Here is a 16,772-nt window from a genome sequence, read left to right on the forward strand (position 1 = left end):
CATGTGGAAAAAGGAAGAAGATTGTTATTTGGGAGGAAAATTTCTTCACCTTAATTTACTGTGCTATACTATGTTTTTGTTGTTGTTGTTGCAGTTTTTGGTCGGGGCCAGGATTGAACCTGCCACCTCTGGTATATGGGGCTGGTACCCTGCTCCTTGTGCCACAGATGCTGCCCTGTACTATGATTTTTCATCTAATCTTTCCAAAGGTCTTTAAACATAGCTGGAGTCTGAGAGTAATTAACATGCAACAAATACGCTCAACTACTTTTTGTTCGTATGGCACTGATAGTTTACATCTAATACTTTAAGCTTATTTGTCTTTAAGATTTAATGCAGTAACAATGAGAAATATGAAAATTGATAAACCGTCCAAGCCTAAGCATTCAAAAGACCTGTAGTGGTGCATTACTGTGCAGCCATAATTATGTTGGAAGTAATTACTCAGTCTCCTCAAGCATGACTATTTAGGAAAAAAGGTAAATTTATGATAGAAAAGTCAAGTCTAAATTGTGGCTAGCTAAATAATCAGTGATGTATTTGGAAAAAACAGTTCTATAAAGGATGCAAATAAATCACCTGTTAGTAAACTACATAATAACATTGCTTATTGTCTATGATAAATATTACGACAATGAAATGCCTGCTCCCTGGTTGAAATCTTTATTTTTAATAACAGTATATTATTTCTGAATAATGCTTGATAAACTATAAAACTTCTCACAAAAACCTGGTTCTTCAGATGCTTCTAGTAGTACTGTCAATGTAATAATAATACCAGATAAGAACAGAGGTTCAAAGGTGGTGAATCAGAGTGGTGTCTTATGCAATGCTCTGGGTAGTGTCTTTAGAACGTATGTCTCTCGCAGCTGTGTGAACCTCTGCTTATACTACCCTATTTCTTTGGAACGGCTGACATTAAGATAAAATAATGCATTCGAATTTGGTCCAGTGGTGGCACATAACAGGTATTCCATAAATGTCAGCAATTATTACAGCCTGGTGGCTGACAAATGGCAGAGTAACTAATGTAGAGTCAACTCCTGGTGACATGATGAAGCCACTTTAGAATTAACAAGTCCTGTTCTTTTTTAAGATCCCAATTGCCTGCTTATTACCTAATGACCTCAGTTAGTTATTATTTATGTACACATACATGACACACAAAAATACACATCAGTGTCTGCCCAAATATTTTCTCAATGAATAAAAAAACCCCAAAACAAATGCAAATACAAAAACTTTTCTCAACAAAGTTTCAAGTCACTCTGTTTCTTATACCCTCTGGCAGACCACAGCAGCCTCAATGCGGGGAGTAGGGGAGCCAGGCGTAGCGGTGCCTTCTCCCTAAGTAGGCTGCAGGTGTCCTGGTTGTTGAAAAATAAGCCATCTTCTGGCTGCTCTGTCCTTCCTTTTGCCTATTCGGTGGTGTGGGTTAGTTCAAGCACAGACTGTTACGCTAATTGGCTCCCTCTTTCACGGCTTCTTGCAATTTGATTTCTATTAAAGACTCCTATCTTTCTCTTGAACAGACTATACCATTTCTTACTGAATATTTTAAATCTTGTTTTTAAGACATAGTACACAATAGAGATTTTTTTTCGGCCCTACGAGCTGGGACCAGTTGTCTCGAAGCAACTGTAGATGGTTATATGGAATGGAAACAAGTAAATTCCTACCTTCTAGATATCAGCACACCACCAGCTAGCCGGGAAAAGGCTTTTAAATTATTTGGGTCTCTTGTTTCACCCTTGAGTGAGGATGTAAGACTACTGAGCAAGGAGATTATGGGCTTAAGGCCATTCCTGAGCTTCCCTTTGCTTACAGCAAACTTCTGACGGATGGAAGGCCTCTCTCCCGTAGTGCCCAGACCGCTTCACGATGAGAAAGACACTGCCAATGGACAGAGGTGGGACCGGACATGAAACCTACTTTCTAGCCCAGGACTGAATTCGCCTCTGCAATCTCAAACAACTCTAAAACACTCCTGATTTTTTTAACTTAGATGGGTTTTTTCTAGCACGTTATTCAACTTGTCAAGTCAAGTATTTCTACATGTTGACATCTGCGTATATGCGTAGGTGAGAACTTTAACATGTGAATAATGTTCAACAGACTGGAAATTTTGGAGGAATTGTGTTAGCTGTTATGGCTCCCAAAGACAAGTGAGCAAATCTAAGCACATGCTGTCATAGGGTGTGGTTAGATAGAGCCACTATGAGTCAAGAAGCGAGTAAAGTTAAAAAAAATAAATAAAAGAGCTAATCTAAACTAGTGGGTCATTTACCTAATCAGAGTTCTTAGTCTTTAGTCTAAGTTTTTAGTCTTGTAGTTTCTCCTGAGTTAACTCATCTGTGACTCAAAGGCATTGACAGTTTATGTATATTATGCTCTCTGATAGTATCCAGGAAAGTTGATTTTACTTTCTGAGAGTAACAAAACAAAGGTGACCTACCTTCTTCCTGAAATTTCACCCGGCAAATTTCATTGCTGATTCTGATAGAGTAAATAGGGATATTACAGCCCATCATGGGAAGGCTTTAAAGGAAATGTACCAAGAATGGCACATTCTCAAGCAATTTAAACAAATTTCATTCTTATTTACATTTTTTCTTTAATTTAAAAATTTCCAAATTGATTCATTAAATTCCTGGATATTAGGAGAAATTTGCCAAAAGAGATCATAGAGAAAGAAAAGATAAGCCACAAACTGGGAGAAAATATTTTGCAAAGATATATAAAGAACTCTTAAAACTCACTAATACGAACACAATTAAAAAATGGGCACAATATCTGAACTGCCATCTGACCAGAAAAGACATACAGATGGCAAATCAGCATACAAAAATGTGGTCCACATAACATGTCATCAGCGAAATTACAAAGTAAAACAACAATGCGATCCTGCCCTCACACCTACCAACAGCTACAATCCACAACTCTGACAACACAAAATGCTGAGGGGATGTGGAGCAACGGGCACCTGCATTCACTGCTGGTAGGAATGCAAGATGGTACAGCCACTTCGGGAGACGGTTTGGGTGGGATCCTGCAAAACTAAACACACTCCTACCATATGATTCAGCATCATACTCCTTGGTATTGACCCAAATGAATTGAAAACTCCTATCTACTCAAGAGCTTGCACACAAATGATTACAGGTTTATTTATAATTGCCAAAACTTAGAAGCAATCAGAAAGTCCTTTGGTAGGTGAATCAAGACACAAGCTGTGGTATATACAGACAATGAAATATTGTTCACTGATACAAAGAAATGAGTTATCAAGCCACAAAAATACATGAAAAAACCTTAAATACATACAGTGAAGCCAAAGAAGTCCATCTAAAAAGGCTACATATTGTGTGATTCCTACTACAGTAGACCCCCTTTTCCATGAGAGACATGAGTTCCAAGACCCCCTACTGGATATTTGAAACTGAGGATCATAACTAACCCTGGTTTTATTATGAGTAAACATGAGAATCAAAACTGAATCTGCCAGTTCCTCACTTATCTTGCCTTTCCCCTGGAAATTTGTATAAGAAACTGGGTCATTTGCCTGGAGAACCCCTCAGTCTAGATTTTGCTGTTGCATCTTCTTGGCATAATGTAACATGTTTTCTCAGTCTCCTGAACATCTTGTGAATTGGTAGTTAAGTCTGGAAGCTTGGTCAGATTGTGGTTGTCTATCACAAGTGATACCGTGTAAATTCATCATGAGGTATAACATGACTGCTGCCGTCCATGGGGTATTACTGTCACTGAGACCACTGCCCTGACACGGTGATAGTAATTCAAAACGGCAACCTTCCAATCCTCCTCAGTCCTTCTTTATTAGCTAGAGCACGTTTATAAAGAGACAGGTGGTCTCTTTGTTAGAACTGTTTGTTTACTCAGTGATACAGTTTAATTACCAAAGTCTAGATAAATGCTTGTTTCTACCCATTTGCAAGGATAACGAGCTGGTGCCCTAGCATCATCCAGAAGTCCCCAGTTCCATCTTTTTGTTTTGTAGGCTGTTGTACCATGATGAGCACGTGGATTTGATCGGGTGTGACACATTCTGGTGCACCTCAGGCATCACCCACGATGATGCTCTCCATGCCTCCAAATGCTCTGCCCGGCCTCTTTCCTGTGAAGTCCTTCTCAACCTCCAGGAGATTTTTCCAGTGCCACTTTTTTAATGCATTTCCTGCCTTCCCAACCAAATGTGATTTTTCTCTCCTTCAAACATCATAGCACTTTATGGCTGCACTTCCCACATTCTGCCTTAAGTCCCGGCTGTGTCCCTGGGCGCGCCCCTTTGATCCCTAACCTTAAGGGAATCATGCCTCTGGTATTTCATCTTTCACAGGGCCTCATATTTGGTCAAATGCCATTAAGAGATGAAAATACTAACAAGGAAACTGTAGATAAGATTTTTCTCACTAGTATATTATAAACAATGACACGGAAGTGATATTTTTACAATAGTGATTTTTAACAGTGTGTTCTAGGAGCACTGAAAACAACGTGATACCAGGCAGCACATGTGGCTCAAAGGAGCAGGGCGCCAGCCCCACATATTGGAGGTGGCGGGTTCAAACCTGACCCTGGCCAAAAACTGCAAAAAAAAAAAAAAGAAAAGAGCCTGATGCCCAGGCCCCAGCCTCAGGTCAATTACACTGGAACTTCTGAAAATGAGCCCAAGGCAACTGAATTTTTTAAAGATTCCCAGGTAAATTCATGCATGTATTATTAAAAGGTATGCTTTAGGTTAAATTATATTTACAACTTGGAAATTTTTAAATATAAGGACTCTGAAGAAATCTTACTTTTTTGTAAGGTAATGTGTAACTTTTTCAGATTTAGTCTAGGCCCAATCTGGTTTCTGTGTAGGCCATTGATATTAACACTCACAGTTACATTATGATAAAATTGATATACACAGATCTACTATGTACAAGCTTAAAATCTTAAGACATCCTTTCCAACAATTTTTTTCTTGAGAAATGTAAGTTCTTAAGAAATTATAAACCAGCCAAATGCTGAAATAAAATGATACAACTGAGATATAATAAACCACTAAATTCTGGGGGGAAATCATAAAACACTAACTTGCATTTAAAGCTAGGAATAAAATACATTAACAAGTAGAAATGTTTTAGCTTGACGCCCACAGCACAGTGGTTACAGCACCAGCCACATGCACTGAGGCTGGCAGGTTTGAACCTGGCCAGGGCCAGCTAAACAACAACAACTGCAACCACAACAACAAAAAAATAGCCGGGCACTGTGGCGGGCACCTGTAGTCCCAGTTACTCAGGACGCTAAGCCAAGAGAATCGCTTAAGCTCAAGGGTTTGAGGTTGCTGTGAGCTGTGATGCCACAGCGCTCTACTGAGAGTGAAATAGTTGAGACTCCGTCTCAAACAAAAGTAGAAACGTTTTGAAGTTTGTTGGGCTTGTTTATTTAAGAAGGAGGCACTTTCACTTTGAATAAATAAAATACAGACCTTTATTCAAGATCCTGCTACGTTACTACGTTACTAAACGAAGACTCCAGGTAGGTTCATAACTGCCTGGCTTTCCTCTTTTCCAGTAGGGCAGGAGTGTAAACATCTTCCCTAGCAGGAGACTGAGGTTACCAGCAAGTGCAAACACCTGGAGTTCAGCCCCAGAAAGGCTGCTGCCTTTGGCAGCACTGCCTCCAAAAAGAGCCTTTGTGCCTGAGTTCCTACAATCATTTCTTAATCTGTGCTTAAGACACGGAGCGCAAAAGCAGGAAAACATAGACTCTAGATCCCGGCACACGACTACAACAGAATTTGGGTTCGTTTTTTTTCTCTTCAGTCTCACAAAGCTTTGACTCCGCCTGAGTAAAGCATTCTTCCACAAAAGCAGAAATTAGAGAAATTCATCAAGTCAAAAATTACCTTTTAGCCTTAGAAGATGGGGTATGGTATCTATCTGAAGCTGCATAACCATGAAGGAATTGAGGAGAACAAGTCGTCTGGCCTGAGAACTGCCTGGAGCTAGTCAGCAGGCCCTGCTGCTGGGGCTGGGGGGCTGGAGCAGGTGGTGCATGTGTGAGCAAGGCTGCAGGGGTGTCCAACCTGGGCCCACGGGCTGCTGCAGACTGAAGACTGTTTTGCTCATCTGTGATGTTGGTTATCAGTATGTGCAGACTTTTCGTTATGTTTTTGCTCATCTGCTTTCATTAGTGTTTCGTATTTAATATGCGGTCCCAGACAATGTCTATTCTTCCCATGTGCTGCTCAAGGGAGAACAGGTCGGAATGCCCATGGGCATTTCCTTAATCACTGAATTGCATTTCCTGAAAAAGGGGGACAGCCTCTGACCGTGTTGGCACGGCCTGAACCAATCGTATTAATAAAAAAATAGTATGTAGAGCTATGATATCGAGACTTTTCCGGAAAAGTCCTTTTGGGGGGGGTATTTATTTTTTATTTTTTCAAGTTAATATAAGGACACAATTTTTACACTGTTCTCACTTCCAGAGTAAAGTTCCATTTGTAAAAGAGCCCCTCACGGGGGGGGGGGGGGGGGGGGGGGAGGGTTACACGCCCTCACAATATGCACATTAGGTGAGCTCCCGCCTCCTGCCCTCCCAAAGTGATGCTTTTGTACCCTTCTTTCAGCTGTTTTGAAATTTGAGGGGGTGTCAATGCATTAGTACTTTATGTTATGCATCTTCCTTAAAGAGACACTGACTTTCTTTTGAAAGTTATTTTCTTTGAGAACTGTGCAGTAGTGTTCTGTGAACTGGCATTTCTGCTTCCTGAGGACAGAAATTTTGCCTCCATGAATGCTTATCCACGTTCTTCACATCCAGAGGCCATTCAGAATTCTCTTTATTTCTAAATGACTGCACTACTGTTTACCTCAGATACGAGCCTAAATCAGATGCCTGCACTCTGTGTAAGTCAGTTACCTTCCCTGGGCTTCCACCTAGTCTGTTGGATTCTTTTTTTTTTGAGATGGATTTTCACTGTCACCCTGGGTAGAGTGCTGTGGCATCATAGCTCACAGCAACATCAAACTCCTGTGCTCAAGAAATCCTCTTGCCTCAGTCTCCCAGGTAGCTGAGAATATAGGAGTCTGCCAGCCACTATCCCTGGATAGTTTTTCTATTTTTATTAGAGACAGGGTCTAACTCTTGCTCAGACTGTTCTCAAACTCCTGAGCTCAAGGGACCCTCCTGCCTCAGCCTCCCAAGGTGCTAGGATTGCAGGCGTGAGCCACAGTATCCAGCTTTCTATTGGATTCTTGATAGAAAAACATTCTAACACTCTCTGTTCTAAAACTTAAGTGGAGAGTGGGTGGGGTTTGTTGTTGTTGTTGTTGTTTATTTTAATCCATGCTTGGAAAATACCAACAGGCTGTGGTCAAACACAGGAACAAAAGACAATGGCGTCTGGTCTGCGACAGCAGAGTTCATTAAGCCTGAGAGAGAGATGGAGAGCTGTAAGCAGCAAGACACAGCACCACCCGCACTATGGATGTCTCTTGCCCTTTCGGGTGTCCGTCTCCAGTGTCCATGCAATGTCAAGTTAAATGAGCATAGGAGAAAGTCCATTATCTATATCACTACTGCCAGAATCCATTCCCATGAGGCGGGACTTAATGGGATCGTACAGCCTATGTACTAATCCCAAATGTGATCTAGATAGCATATTCACAGAGGACTGACTGGAGAGGCAGAGATCATGTTTCTTCTCTCAAGATGTCATATACGTTGTTAGTTTTTTTCTGTAAATTCTTGAGTAATCAGCTCTTCAGAAATCACAATAATTCTTTCTTTCAAATTTTAACAAATCAGTTAATACAAATTAGCAATGAAAATCTGGAGGTTCTGTTTAAATAGGAATATGCAACTATTTCCTGGGTTGGTAAATTTATAAAAAAAATAGTAAACATATATGATTTATTTCTATAATTATCTAGAGAGTAGAATTCATCTAGCATTATATAAACATCTTGAAAACAAACATTTTTACTCTATTTTAAATTTGCTTTCCCATTATTATAAGCGCAGTATATTAGTCCAAAGGCTAGACTCTGGTTCTATAACTAGTTTAGTAAAATTAGATAAGTTATTTCATCTCTCTGAGCTTCATTGTTTTCATTATAAAATGGAAAAAATATTGGTACTTATTCACAGTACTGTTGCATTAAAAAAGCACATTGTCTAACTCAAAGGAAGCACAAACTATAAATGCTGGTGATTTTTTTTTTTTTTTTTTGGAGATGAGGTCTTACTGGAGTGCAGTGGTGTATGATTATAGCTCACCACAACCTCTAATTCCTGGACTCAAGGGATCCTTCTGCCTCAGCTTCCGGAGTAGCTCAGACTGCAGGCATGTGCCACTGCATCTGGCTTTGCTGGTAATTTTATGAGGCCCTTTGGATAAGGAACCCAATAATACTAAGGTCCCTAATGGTAAAGTTGGTATAGACACTGACATATTACTGAAAGCCTATCTCTTCTACAGTGAAATAATAGAATACAAATCAAACCATTATTCTTAAGGAAGATAAATCCTTTTTCATTGTATAATTGGGAAATTGTTCAAAAGTGGCATTAACCATTAGTACACTGAGTTTACATTAAATTACCTTTTATAAACACACATAAAATGGTTTTGATATATGTAAGGTATACTGGCACATTTTGGTACATCCTAGGCCAAGTTAGTCATGTATCTTTAGACATGTGGCACACAGCACTGCCCAAACTAAAACACCGTGTTTAACTGCAGCACAGCTGACCTACGTTTGACTGAGATTCATACAGACACTTCTAGCACAGACACCACAAAAGTACCTTTCTGCACATTAAGCCCATCCATCTTTTTAAAAAGGGGTTTTCCTTTATCAGCCACAATCGGCAGTTTCTGCCTTCATTTGTTGTAGTAATTTCAGTCTCTATTTGAGATCAGACTTTTGTGCTCAGAGACCTGCAGGGTGGTAGATAATAGCTTTCCAGCAGACCATGCTTCTTCTTGGCCAGCAAAAACACTAGGCTTGATTTTTCACAAAGAGTTTCACGTCACACATAGGAGATGTTGGCAGTGAACTGTCAGACAACATTTCCTGCTGTTAATCTGTTAAGGATTCAGGTCACTAAGCCAATGTGTGCAAAAAGAATGCAGAAGAGGAAGCCTAAGAAAGAGGAATGTTTGAGAGAGACACAAACTTGAATCATGTAAAATAAGCGTATTAGCTAATTCTGAATGACGTGAAACTTGGAGAATTTCTTTCTGTGAGAGGAAGAACATAATGTCCTTTCTAAGAATTCTCAAAAAACTCAAACAAACTGGCAAAACCCAAATTGTGAACTATTTATTTCTTAGGCGACAGGACAGAATTTACTGATGAAAATATTGCTAGAAAGACTGATAAGTAAAACAGAGGGTGCAGAACCTCTAGCAGAGGAGGTGGGGGAACCCAAGAGGGAAGCCCCGGCCAACGGTGACTTATAATTCATTTGGTCAAATGAAGAGCTATATGCAGTGCTAATATTGACAATAAAAACAACTTTTAATAAATTTAGTGAGAAAAAATAAATTTAGTGAGTATGAATTTGTAGCACTGTTATATTGCCATAATTCTATAAAACACACTGATGATCAACAAACAATATAATTTAAAAATGTAATTATACGTCATTTTATCAGCTAAATGTAAGTTTTTACATTAAAAAGATCCTTTAATCTATGCAAAACCTCTAATAAAACATGTCTATAAAAAATAGGACACAATTATCTTATAAATGATACTTAGTTTCCTCTTGTCTTCGTATGAACATGTCACATTGTAGATTATTAGTATTTAAAATCCAGTAGATGGGGAGGATACAAGCCTTTTCAATCATTATTTTAATCCTATATATAATTTCTTTACCTGTTGCAGACACACCACTCTGGGGTCCAGTGGGCCTAAGACAGAGGTGAAGAACCTGCAGCCTTAAGGCCACATGCAGCCTTCAAGGTCCTCAAGAGTGGCTTTTGATTGAATCCAAATTTTACAGAACAAATCCTTTTATTTTTATTAATACATTTTTTGTTTGACTTTTGTATTTTTGTTTTATTTTTAAAAGAACATGTTTAAAATACCAAAGAATGAAGTAAGTTTCAAAGAAATAATTCTCCCAATTGACTGGCACAATTAGAACATTACTAAGCCTTAAGGGCTAAATTGACGGCCGTTACACTCATGATTTAGTTCAGCTTCCCTGTCTAACTGGTGCCACTACCACAAGAGGCTGGCTGGTGAGAGTTTATGGGAGTCGAGTAACACCAGTCTTCTGTTCCAGCTTTGGACAAAGGTGTGCTGTGTTTCTGTTTGAAGTGGAATTTGTGAAGAGTTGCACAGGTTGACAGTATTTTTTAACTCTGTCTGCTTAACAGTTCATCGTGTCAAAAAAGACCAAGGGAAATGCTGAAGGAAGAAAATGGATTTTTTAATGAAGACTGGGAATTACAACATTATCTTGTTTCTGCTAAAAATAAGATGATTTTCTTGCTTTGTGATACTGCAATACCAACATTAAAGAAATTCCATGCTCATCAGTATTATAACACTCATAATACATTTTAAGTCAGAGAGAGAAGCATGAAAGGTTGTGCTGTAGCAGAAATTAGAAGAGAAAAACAAAAGCAAAACAAAAGAGAAAAACAAAAGCATTCTTTTCAAGCAGCAGTAAGACCTAGAAATAATGCCACTGAAGGAACTTATGAAATGGTTTATATACTTGGAGAAAAAGGAAATCCATTCAATGATGTAGAAATTGTGAAAGAATTCAACGTTTGAAGCTGTAGCATGCTTAGACCCCAACAACGCTTCCAAGTAAAAACTACTGCCCTTTCAAGGTGAACCAGGACTCACCAGCAACAGGAATCAGCCTTGAACTTAACAAAGCAAACTCATGCATATGTCAAAAGAGATACATATATTATTCAATGACTTTGGGTGAATCAACTAACACTACTAACTTGGTGAAGGTTTTATTATTTCATTCAGGTCAGATCAGTAGATTTTCTTTGCTACAAAGAGTTAGTAGCTTTTGGCACTCTCACGAACAGAACACAGGAAATAGATATCTTCAACAACTTTCAAGATAAATGTCATGAAGTTGGACTGAATTTCATAAATTTAGTGAGTGTGTGTACAGACGGTGCACCTTCCATGACAGGAAAACATGAAGGGTTTATTGCACAGATAAAAAAATTACTAACAGACTCAGATGCTCCCATTTCTTTTCATTGTATTAATATCTTACATCAGCAAACTCTCTGTGCTAAAGCTACTATATTAACTGACACTTTATAAAAAGTCCTAAGTATTATTAGTTCTATTGGTGCAAATGAAACATGGCACCATCAGTTCTGCAACCTGATGAAGCTGAACCAGGAGGTGCTCAGTGTGAATTTGCTGTATCACTCTACAGTGCAGTGGCTATTGCAGGGACAGATGTTAGCCAAATTGTATTTCTGTTAAATTTTATGAAGAACAGAAGTAGCACTGTAAATTACTGAAAGATTTCTATAGGAATGTAGTATTTCTGTTACATCAAACCAAAATGACTTGAGTATTTCTTTGCAGGGTAAAACTAAGTCTATATATGATATGTGGTGAAAAAAAATTAAAGCATTTTGAAAAAAAATATTTTTCAAAATACTCCTTTAAAAGGAAATTGAGTATTTTCCCCGGTTAGCAAAGGTCAGTGATGAGCAGGATGATATATAGGGTGGCCGTAAAGTTGGTGTGCACAAAATTGCACACAAACTTTATGGCCACCCTAAGTATGAATCATTTGAAGAATACACAGACCTATTAATTGAAAAATACAACAAAATGTTTACTGACTTTGAGAATAGTGACATCACACTCAAATTACCATTCCAGCCTCACCTAGTTGGCATTGCCAAGGCACCTAGAGAACTGTAGATGGAACTGACTGAGTTCTCAGTAGATGACATTTTAAAGTCATTATCTGATGCTAAGAAAGATTCCATTGAAATATGGAAAACAGAATACCCGTGATTTTGGCAACATACCCGAAACATGCTTTTTTGCTTTTCAACTTACTTATTGCTGTGAATCTACATTCTCCCACTTAACCCAAATCAAGGCGCCCTTAAAGCTTACAAATAAAGACCATCTTGAAGATCAGCTGAAGCTATGGCCTCCAGCTGCAACCAAATATTCAAACGCTTCCCACCAGAAAGCAGATACAACTAAGTTACTAAAGGGTGACTGAACTTTAAATTCACAGTTTTCATTTTTTTAAATACTACGTAGATAGTAGTTAAGAGTTTTACAAACTAATGTGTGTTTTTAAGTATATCTCATTGAAGTTACTTGAATGTGGCCTTATTTGATTACAGGTAAATTAATGTGGCCTCCCAAAATGAAAAAGCTCCCTCTACCTGGCCTACCATCTCAGAACTGTGTTCTGACACCCCTCTACCAGGGCATCCTGGCTTAATACTGTGGGAGCTCACAGTCCTGGAAAGCCAGCATTAAACCTCTTTGTCCAGGCAGCCCCACCCAGGATGGGGGTGGGAAGAGGCTGCTGAATTCTGCTCAGGAGATGGGAGGGCTGGTCCTAATTCTAGACCCAGAGAAGACGGGCCCCATCTTCTCAGCTCAGCAGAGTGAGAATCTGGAGCAGCAGGGAGACAGCCTCACTGCAGCAGTTCCCGCGACTCTGCAACCTCCAGGGAATGGCAGTCACCGCTCTTTCCAAAATCCCAGATGGCCATTTCTTTAGGTTTTGTGGTTCAAAAATTTAAAACACATGAGTAGCATTCACAAATGGCAGTGCATAACAAGTCACATCAAAAGTGAACCAAAAAACCAAACTGCTTTAAAACAAACTGGTACAGCCTTCTGAAACAACAGTGATGTTCTTTTCTTTACAGGAAGATGACAAACATTCTATTCAAGCAAAGTGGTAAAATATTACACCCTCGTTCAGATGGCACTGCTTTCTCTGCCACTGGGGCTAAAGCAACTGCCTTCCCTGGAGTTCACCTGTACTCAGGCTGAAGCTGACCAAGGCAATTCTGCTCCTCCTCCTTGAAGGAACTGCTGATACCATAAACTAGTTCTACCTGCCCTCCCCTGATTGAATAAGGAATCTGGGCTGACACAGTGAGCAGCAAAGTGAAAATCCAGGGGGTCATCCCTGAGACTTTATCAAATGTATTTTAACTTGTTTTTCACATTAAAAAATTTAAAATAAAAAGGGCATTGGGGAGAATAAATTCAGATGGGAAGAACAGAGTTTAGCTATTAGATTCAGCAGTCAGGGACACTTCTGCAACACAGATAGCTAAGGCCAGTGGTAGGGAGACCCTGCGTGCACGGTGGCTTCTCCTGCACGATGCCCCACCTTCAGCAGCTCATCCTCCTCTCCGCTGCTCAGGCACCTTCCCGATGCCACCCCAGCCTCTAGGACTAGGCCAAATCCCAGACATGCTATTCCTACAGCTCTTGCAGGGCACCAGCCAGGGTGGAAATCTTTTTTTTTTTTGAAAGACAGAATCTCACCCTGTCATCCTGGACAGAGTGCTACGGTGGCATAGCTCACAGCAACCTCAAACTCTTGGGCTCAAGTGATCCTCTTGCCTCAGCCTCCTGAGTAGCTGGGACTATAGGTGCCCCCCACAATGCCTGGCTACTTTTTCTGTATTTTAGTAGAGACAGCATCTCTGTCTTACTCTGGCTGGTCTCAAACTCCTGAGCACAAGTAATCCAGCTGCCTCAGCCTCCCGGAATGCTAGGACTACAAGCGTGAGCCACCGCACCTGGCAAGGGCCACAATCTTACATGTGGTTGTATTACAATGTGAGTATTGGCAGCCTCCCAGCTGGATTCTCAGCACCTACCACAGTGCCTGGCATGGAGCAGAATCATTTTTTAAAAAATAGGAAAGAAAATCAAGCTAAAATAAATGCATCTGGGGTTCATTTCCTGCTTTAAATCTCTTCAAAAACTGCTCTGATCTTTGAAATTTGTTCCTGACCAATTTGTTTACATTTCTCTACCATGTGGGTATAATCTGCTCTGGCAAGAACTAGAGTTTTGAATTCCACCCCTAGCCTCCAGCCATTTTTGTAAGAAGAGTATAGTTTCTTCCTACAAATGAAAGCTCTATCAGTTCTTCAAAATTCCACTTCAAGAGTCACAGGTTAATTTCCTCAAAAATTTCTCAAGTTCTTCCCAGGGAAGAAGGAGTTTTGAGCTGTGGTTTTGCTCTATTACTTAAATAGACACACTTTACCCCTCGCAAAACAGAAAAACACAAGGTGGATCATGGTTTCTCAGGACCTTCCTTGGCTAAGCTGCAAGAGATCCACATGCGCACCCACCTGCGTAGCAGGCACAGTCTCTGGATGAATGCAGAGAGCAGTTCCATGTGTAGCACAGGGACGTGTCTGGACACTCTTTTTAAAACCTTATTTAAAACTCTTGGATAGGTCAGGTGCGGTGGCTCACACTTGTAATCCTATCACTCCGGGAAGCTGAGGTGGGTGGATTGCTTGAGGTCAGGAGTTCAAGACTACCCTGAGAAAGAGCAAGACCCCATCTCTAAAAATTAGCCAGGCATTGCGGCAGGTGCCTGTAGCCCCAGCTACTCGGGAGGCTGAGGCAAGAGGATCACTTGAACCCAAGAGTTTGAGGTTGCTGTGAGCTATGACGCCATGGCACTTGACCCAGAGGGACAAAGTGAGACTCTGTCTCAAAAAAGGAGAAAAGGAAAGAAAAAGAAACAAACCCAAAATAAACTCTTGGATAACTAGGAAGAATATCCCCTCTTCCTCTAACTACAGAAACACAAACGTGTGAATAACAGTTTGGAACATTTGTTATTAAGTGTGCTTTTGATGCTGCTACCTAAAAAATGTTCTAAAACTGAAGCCAATATTTTTATAGCAGTCACCATATTTGGTGAGCTGTCTTACAGTTAATAATCCTATACAGGGAATGATCTCATTTACATATCTGGGCATATATTTAGATTTGAAGTTAACTTGCAGAGTACAGAAGAAATTACACTGCTCACGCTTAGACGGGCTATGAGTGCTTTAAAGTTTTTATCAGATAAAATTATTAAAATCATGCTCTAGAAAGTAGCTTTGGGATCTTGAGCATCTTTTGTCTCTGCCATGGCCTACATCCAAATTTCTGAGGTGCATTTTAACCTCACCTTTAGTACTTCCACAGCCCATGTCCTGGCAGGAGGGTGATATTCACTGTGTATCTTCCTGTCAAGCCCTCACTTGCCAAATTCATCTATGTTTCTGCTGTTTAAAAATACAGGTCTGAAGCCAGGAGTGGTTTTTGTGCCTGTAGTCTCAGCCACTCGAAAGACTGGGGCAGGAGGATCCCTAGAGTCCAGGAGATTGAGTCCAACTTGGGCAACATGGGGAGACCTTTACCTCACAAACGAACAAACACAGAGCTCTGAAATACTGCCCAGACGCTGTCCTATCTGGTTCACTTCAAGTAGGAGGAATAAGTCTTTGTGTTTTGAGAATCTCATGTCTCCCAGTCCACTTCTATTGTCAAGGATCAGTTGGTTGGTGGCCGCAGAACATGAGTGGCCCTTCCCAGTGGTTCTCTAAGCCACAGTCCTTCAAGTAAATGGTGGGGACAGGACCACTCTGCAGGCCCAGTCCAGCTCCTATGAAGGTCCCACCGTCCACACTTGTTGGGAAGGGGAACAGGAAGCCCATCCTGGCCCCACATCCATGCCACATTTTCTAATTTTCTGTATAATAAAATTCCTCTAAGAAAATTACATATATGGTTCTGAACTAAACATCATAAGAAGCCACATCCTGGGTACTTAATGAAGAGCATATTTGCAAACCGACAAATTATTACTTAAAGCTTATTACAGGCTGGGCTGAGAGAAGCAACAATCACTGAGATTTTCCTGATGGCTGTACTCAAGCCACTCCTTGAATAATTTATCAGAGAGCTGTGTAGACAGTTTCTCTCAAACTGGCCCCAGAATAAAGTTGCTACTTTCAACTACTCAGTTGTTTTTACGGTGTGGACAAAGTCACAGCTTCGTCCTCTGCCTGTTAGAGAACTCAGGATGTGTTTTATGAACTAACCTCACTCTTGGTTTCTTACTCTTCCTTTCTCTTGGTCCTGCTTTCTACTTTTATTTTTTCATTATATTGTGTGCATTTATATAAAATATCTTAAATCTCTGTTAGAGCATGGTGGGGTATAAACAATAAAAGCCCCACATTAAAGTAAAATATACTTTTAAAACAGATTACATTTCCAATTTTGGTGGTAGAATTTTGTTCCTTTTCCCCTCTATAATGGGGCTTTTTATTTTTTGGTTGAAACAGAGTTTACATATCTGGGCATATATTTAGATTTCAAGTTTATCATCCTCAGTAGAGTACAGAGGTGTTATAGCTCACAGCAACCTCAAATTCTTGGGCTCAGGTGATCTTCTTGTCTCAGCCTCAATGCTGAGCTATTTTTTGAGACAGGTCTCACTCTTGCTCTGGCTGGTCTCAATCTCCTGAGCTCAAGGAATCCACCCACCTTGGCCTCCCAGAGTGCTAAGACTATAGGTGTGAGCCACCACACCAGCTTGATGAGGAATTCTTTTTTTTTTTTTGAGACAGAGACTCAAGCTGTCTGTCCCCCTGGGTAGAGTGCCATGGCATCACAGCTCACAGCAACCTCCAACTCCTGGGCTCAAGCGAGTCTCCTGCCTCAGCCTCCCAA

At 40.2% G+C, this 16,772-nt stretch overlaps 1 protein-coding gene across 3 annotated transcripts in view; it reads right to left on the reverse strand.

Moving 5' to 3' along the window:
* The window catches only part of EPB41L3 (erythrocyte membrane protein band 4.1 like 3), a 180,047-nt gene that overhangs the window by 52,965 nt on the left and 110,310 nt on the right, over positions 1-16,772 (reverse strand). The window lies entirely within an intron of this gene.

The sequence above is a fragment of the Otolemur garnettii genome, unplaced genomic scaffold (assembly GCF_000181295.1).
Source record: "Otolemur garnettii isolate 467f Iridium unplaced genomic scaffold, OtoGar3 scaffold00053, whole genome shotgun sequence".
Classification (NCBI taxonomy): Eukaryota; Metazoa; Chordata; class Mammalia; order Primates; family Galagidae; genus Otolemur; species Otolemur garnettii.